General features: G+C 40.3%; 1 non-coding gene across 1 annotated transcript; it reads right to left on the minus strand.

Annotated features, from left to right (window-relative positions):
• Window positions 1-4,965: 4,965 nt before the first annotated feature.
• trnae-uuc (transfer RNA glutamic acid (anticodon UUC)) lies at window positions 4,966-5,037 on the minus strand. The gene has a single exon. It is a non-coding gene; the product is annotated as a tRNA-Glu (tRNA).
• Window positions 5,038-6,200: the final 1,163 nt, after the last annotated feature.

Here is a 6,200-nt window from a genome sequence, read left to right on the forward strand (position 1 = left end):
GACTGTATATGCATCAAATATGAGGATTTGCACAAATGTAGCATTAATATAATCTGTACTGTAATTGTGCAGGAGGCAAACAGCAGGAATTTCAGAAGCTCATGTACAATTTTTTTTTTTAAAAATTAAAAAATTTATCACACCATACGCAATTTCCCAATCAAAACAGTAGCAAAAGACGGACTTTAATGACATCACGAAGTAGCGTGGGATCATGGGAGTTGTTGTCTTCATTGCTAATGACAATGAAAATGTATCCAATGTGACTCAGCAGAAATTCACAGATAAGGAAAAGTATTAATTTATTTTAATTTAATTTTTAATTTAATTGAAGCTACTTAGAAAAAGTGGTTCAAACTACTTTGTAAAAAAGAAAAAAAAAGATAAAATTGACAAATTATAACAAAATAAAATACAAAAAGTCACATGCTAGCATAAAACAAATGCCACTCATTTGAGTTTATTGCAAAAAGTGCCCACATGTTCACATGTCATGAACCAAGAAAATAAAAAAACCCACTAATCAAAGTGCAGGAACATTGGCTTTGGTTTTGTGTACAGTGTCCATCAGTCAGACACCTGCCTTCAAACACTAGAGTCCAAGTGAGGGTAATGCACTTAGCTAGCCAAGTAACATCTTATATAACATGCAACAACTTCTCTGAGCATATAATCAATACGTTTATGACTAATTGTGTTCAAAGGGTATTAAAATACAGTAGAGAAGTAATGGCAAAATAAAATCTTATTCCTTTCTATTTATGAAATAAAATTGTTTAAAGGGCCAGTGTGTAAAATGGGTTGAAAACAGTGACATCAGTGGTCAAATTCTAGACTGCAGGGCTCACTCGCTCACCCCTCCCGTCGGGTAAATGACGGCGGCCTCGTATGGACAAAAAGACTTGCACACGAGTTTTTCAGGAGTAGGTCTATCTAGCGATGAGGTGAATATTTATTTAGAAATCTAAGCCATGTTACAATATTGTAATGAATCCCTCACGAGCAGGAGACCAGAGGAGCGTTCGGGAAAAAGGCCCGTTTATTTGAGCACTCCAGAAACTCTGGTAACACTCCAGGGGGTAAAAGACTCCGTCCCAAACTCTGACTCTTCTAGCGTAACAGACACACTGCAAAACTTTACACACATACTCATTTACCATACCGAGTGGGGACCCCCCTCCCCTCTCTGCTCCACCAATCTCCAGCCCGCACACTGACTGACAGCGTAGCCGGTAAACAGAGCTCAGCTGTTTATTTAGCCTAGCAATATCTCCGGACTATAGTAGCTGCAATGGACGACTTTGAACGCGATTTTGAAGAGTTTCTTGTAGCGGACACAGACCCAGAGCCATACCTGTTTGAGCCGGAGCGTACAGATGAGGAACTCCATGTGTTTGATGCTGAGCGGGTGAGAAGCCACACGAAGACAAACGAATTTTATTTTATAGCGATTATACACTTATATAAACATATTAATGGGTAGAATATTCAGATTCAGATTCAGATTGACAATAAACCATGCCAAATATTACACACTGGCCCTTTAAGGCTTCAGTACCCTAATTAACTACACAAAAAAAGGCAAAAAGTAATTTTACTTGAATCACAGTGCAAATATGAACGTAGATGAAGTACAAGCAAACAACTGCAAAATGTAGTTAAACTACTAGTTTAATTAGGTCTACATGCAATTCACTGCTCCCCACAACTGCATTAACACGAGATGAGTCGACTACCCATACAGCTACTGTGGCTAATGTTATGTGGCTACTTCAATTGTGGGCGAGCCCAGTGCTGTTATCCACGAAATGACTTAATTAGTGTGTTTAAGGGTGTTAACCACAGAATTAGAGTGTGTTGAGGTTGTAGGGGGGGCACAGATGTGTTATTTTTCCTGTCCATTCTGATGTAAGCAGAATGTGGTCTTAACAGTCATTTTTCTCAACAAAGACACAGTTTATTCATTTTTCATGAATGGTTAACTCGTATCAATGAATAAAGGGATGCTTTAACACACACTGTACATATATTTTGTATTATATTTGTCATCATTGCTCAAAATATCCTCAATTTCTGAAGTATCTCCAGAAAGGTGTGTTGAAAACCTTAATATTCTCCACGCATAATCAGAAGGATGCATTATAAGCTGGTTGCATCATCAGAAAATTAAATGATACAGAATAATCTTTTCAAACAGTATTCCCTCTGTTCATCTAACACTGACACTCAGATCCAGTGTCTGTTCCTTTGAAAAATAAATCTTTCATAGGATCATTTGACATGTAGAAGAGATATAACGTCTCATGATTTCTTTAACAACTGTTTAACATAACATACAGTACAGGCCAAAAGTTTGGACACACCTTCTCATTCAATGCGTTTTCTTTATTTTCATGACTATTTACATTGTAGATTCTCACTGAAGGCATCAAAACTATGAATGAACACATGTGGAGTTATGTACTTGACAAAAAAAAGGTGAAATAACTGAAAACATGTTTTATATTCTAGTTTCTTCAAAATAGCCACCCTTTGCTCTGATTACTGCTTTGCACACTCTTGGCATTCTCTCCATGAGCTTCAAGAGGTAGTCACCTGAAATGGTTTTCCAACAGTCTTGAAGGAGTTCCCAGAGGTGTTTAGCACTTGTTGGCCCCTTTGCCTTCACTCTGTGGTCCAGCTCACCCCAAACCATCTCGATTGGGTTCAGGTCCGGTGACTGTGGAGGCCAGGTCATCTGCCGCAGCACTCCATCACTCTCCTTCTTGGTCAAATAGCCCTTACACAGCCTGGAGGTGTGTTTGGGGTCATTGTCCTGTTGAAAAATAAATGACCGTCCAACTAAACGCAAACCGGATGGGATGGCATGTCGCTGCAGGATGCTGTGGTAGCCATGCTGGTTCAGTGTGCCTTCAATTTTGAATAAATCCCCAACAGTGTCACCAGCAAAACACCCCCACACCATCACACCTCCTCCTCCATGCTTCACAGTGGGAACCAGGCATGTGGAATCCATCCGTTCACCTTTTCTGCGTCTCACAAAGACACGGCGGTTGGAACCAAAGATCTCAAATTTGGACTCATCAGACCAAAGCACAGATTTCCACTGGTCTAATGTCCATTCCTTGTGTTTCTTGGCCCAAACAAATCTCTTCTGCTTGTTGCCTCTCCTTAGCAGTGGTTTCCTAGCAGCTATTTGACCATGAAGGCCTGATTGGCGCAGTCTCCTCTTAACAGTTGTTCTAGAGATGGGTCTGCTGCTAGAACTCTGTGTGGCATTCATCTGGTCTCTGATCTGAGCTGCTGTTAACTTGCGATTTCTGAGGCTGGTGACTCGGATGAACTTATCCTCAGAAGCAGAGGTGACTCTTGGTCTTCCTTTCCTGGGTCGGTCCTCATGTGTGCCAGTTTCGTTGTAGCGCTTGATGGTTTTTGTGATTCCACTTATGGACACATTTAAAGTTTTTGCAATTTTCCGGACTGACTGACCTTCATTTCTTAAAGTAATGATGGCCACTCGTTTTTCTTTAGTTAGCTGATTGGTTCTTGCCATAATATGAATTTTAACAGTTGTCCAATAGGGCTGTCGGCTGTGTATTAACCTGACTTCTGCACAACACAACTGATGGTCCCAACCCCATTGATAAAGCAAGAAATTCCACTAATTAACCCTGATAAGGCACACCTGTGAAGTGGAAACCATTTCAGGTGACTACCTCTTGAAGCTCATGGAGAGAATGCCAAGAGTGTGCAAAGCAGTAATCAGAGCAAAGGGTGGCTATTTTGAAGAAACTAGAATATAAAACATGTTTTCAGTTATTTCACCTTTTTTTGTTAAGTACATAACTCCACATGTGTTCATTCATAGTTTTGATGCCTTCAGTGAGAATCTACAATGTAAATAGTCATGAAAATAAAGAAAACGCATTGAATGAGAAGGTGTGTCCAAACTTTTGGCCTGTACTGTATGTACTTTAACAATAGTGTTAATAACAGACTGAAACTTGCCTTGAGCATCCTTCTTGCCTCACAATCGGCCATACTTGTTAAAACAGGGGGCGTAACGCTCCTGCAGTCCACTTTAGATGATGTGGAACACTGTGATTGGCTCATAGATATGCCATCAAATAAGCCTGTGCATCTGGGTGGAGTCAGATGATAGTTATCATAGATCTAGACATCATAGAAAAGTTATGTCCATTGGAATAAAGGGGGATTTGAACAGGTTAAAACGCCAACACTGACTAAAATATCTCTATATAAGCAAGCATAACTTTGAGTCCATGAGTTTTCTGCTCCTGCTGTGCACCATTTGACACTTAACAGTATTAGTTCCAGCCATGCATTTCCTGCTGTGAGTCAAAATGTCTGCTGTGGAGAAGGCTCATCGGTCACAAGTGGTTAACTGACACAGAATACATAGGCTGCACTTTCTGAACCCATGACTCCACATAATTTTAAATTAGTTACTGAATAAACTGTGCCACCAACATATAATAGTAAATGAACTGCACTTGTATAGCAAGTGAGTAGTAACCACTCAGAGCACTTTTACACAACATGTAACAGTCACCTATTCACACACACAGTCACACACTGGTGGCCGAGGCTACCATACAAGGTGTCACCTGCTACTCAGTAACCATTCACACACACACTGATAAAACTGCCATCGGGAGCAATTTGGGGTTCAGTATCTTGCCCAAGCATACTGCGACACACAGACTAGAGGAGCCGGGGATCGAGCCGGCGATCGGTGGATGACTTGCTCTACCTCTGAGCCACAGTCGCCCCAAAGCTGGTGTTCTGTTGGGATTATTTTGTGGTGATCATCTTTTCTTGCCTTCCTTTATGTGGTCTGGTTTAAACGGGTAATTAGAGATCTACCAATAATCAAATGCAGTATTGGGCTCTGTAAGTCCTAGAGTTATACTTGGAATTTATGAGTGCATGATCATAAGTTTGTTCCCATACCGGGAGTTGAACCCGGGCCGCCTGGGTGAAAACCAGGAATCCTGACCGCTAGACCATATGGGACTTGTAGAAATGTCTTCATAACTTTCCAAACTCTACACTGGGAACTGAAGTGTTTTATAAACAAACCCTAACCCAACAAAACCATCCAGCTAGTTCTCACGCCCATCTCAAAACTGCTGCTTTGTCAGTGATGGGCATGTTAGATACCCACGAACTGAGGCGCCTTCTGTGGCGTTATGAAAGAGTTTGTAACGCGCCAGCAACTGTTGTTGTGTAAAAAGTGAGAAAGTCCACGGGGCAGGTGGAAGAGGTGGAGGATTGGTCAAACAAACTGTGGACTTTCACCCAGGGGCCCACTGTTGGTTTCCTGTGTGAAACCAGCAGTCGGTAGAGTTATTTTAATGACAAAGTGTGCTAGTATGTGCAGCATGATACACTAGTGGTGATGTATGTCATGTGATGTTACATGACTTGGTAACAACTGTATTGATTTTAAGCCAAGCCATGATGTTTTTTTTAAACCTAACCACTAGGGAGGAGCAAGCACACCATTATCTGTATCTGTTCTCAAATGGGCGGAGTTTATGTCAGATATGGGTGGGGTTTAAATAGAAAGTGGGTTGGGCCTAATCAGAAGTTGTTATTTTAAGCCTCAAATATATTTGGATTGATCAGAAGTTGCAAGAGTTATTCCCTATGAGAAAAGTATTTACAGAGCAGCCTCAGAATTGAGCTTTAGATAATTTTTTTATCACAGATTTTGTAACAGATTAAACATTAATGAGGATTTTCCTTTATCACGAGTTCAGATAATGACACATTTTACTCGATGATATGAAACTCACCCTCGTAAAAAGCACATTGTCTGTAACAGATACTTGTTTTTATCCAAGTATTCAGCTCAACCCTGTTGTAAGAGAGGATTTATTTTCATGAGGGTGTATCAAGTACATTGTCTCATTTTTCTCTGTTCATTATTTTGTAGCTACATAATTTAATATTCACTACATTCATATTTTGATTACATATTTTATTTTGCTCCTCACATCACATTTGGGAACTATTTACCATCGCGCACCTTACGTGCAGGTAATAAGAGTTATGAGGAAGTGTGGCGGATTGATATATATAAGATGTGAGATGTCACTCTTGTTGTCGATTTTCAGTTGTGCTACGTTCTTTTTTGGTAGATTAAAGTCGATCAAGTCACTCTGAGAAGCTGT

Source organism: Epinephelus lanceolatus, chromosome 20 (assembly GCF_041903045.1).
Source record: "Epinephelus lanceolatus isolate andai-2023 chromosome 20, ASM4190304v1, whole genome shotgun sequence".
Taxonomy (NCBI): domain Eukaryota; kingdom Metazoa; phylum Chordata; class Actinopteri; order Perciformes; family Serranidae; genus Epinephelus; species Epinephelus lanceolatus.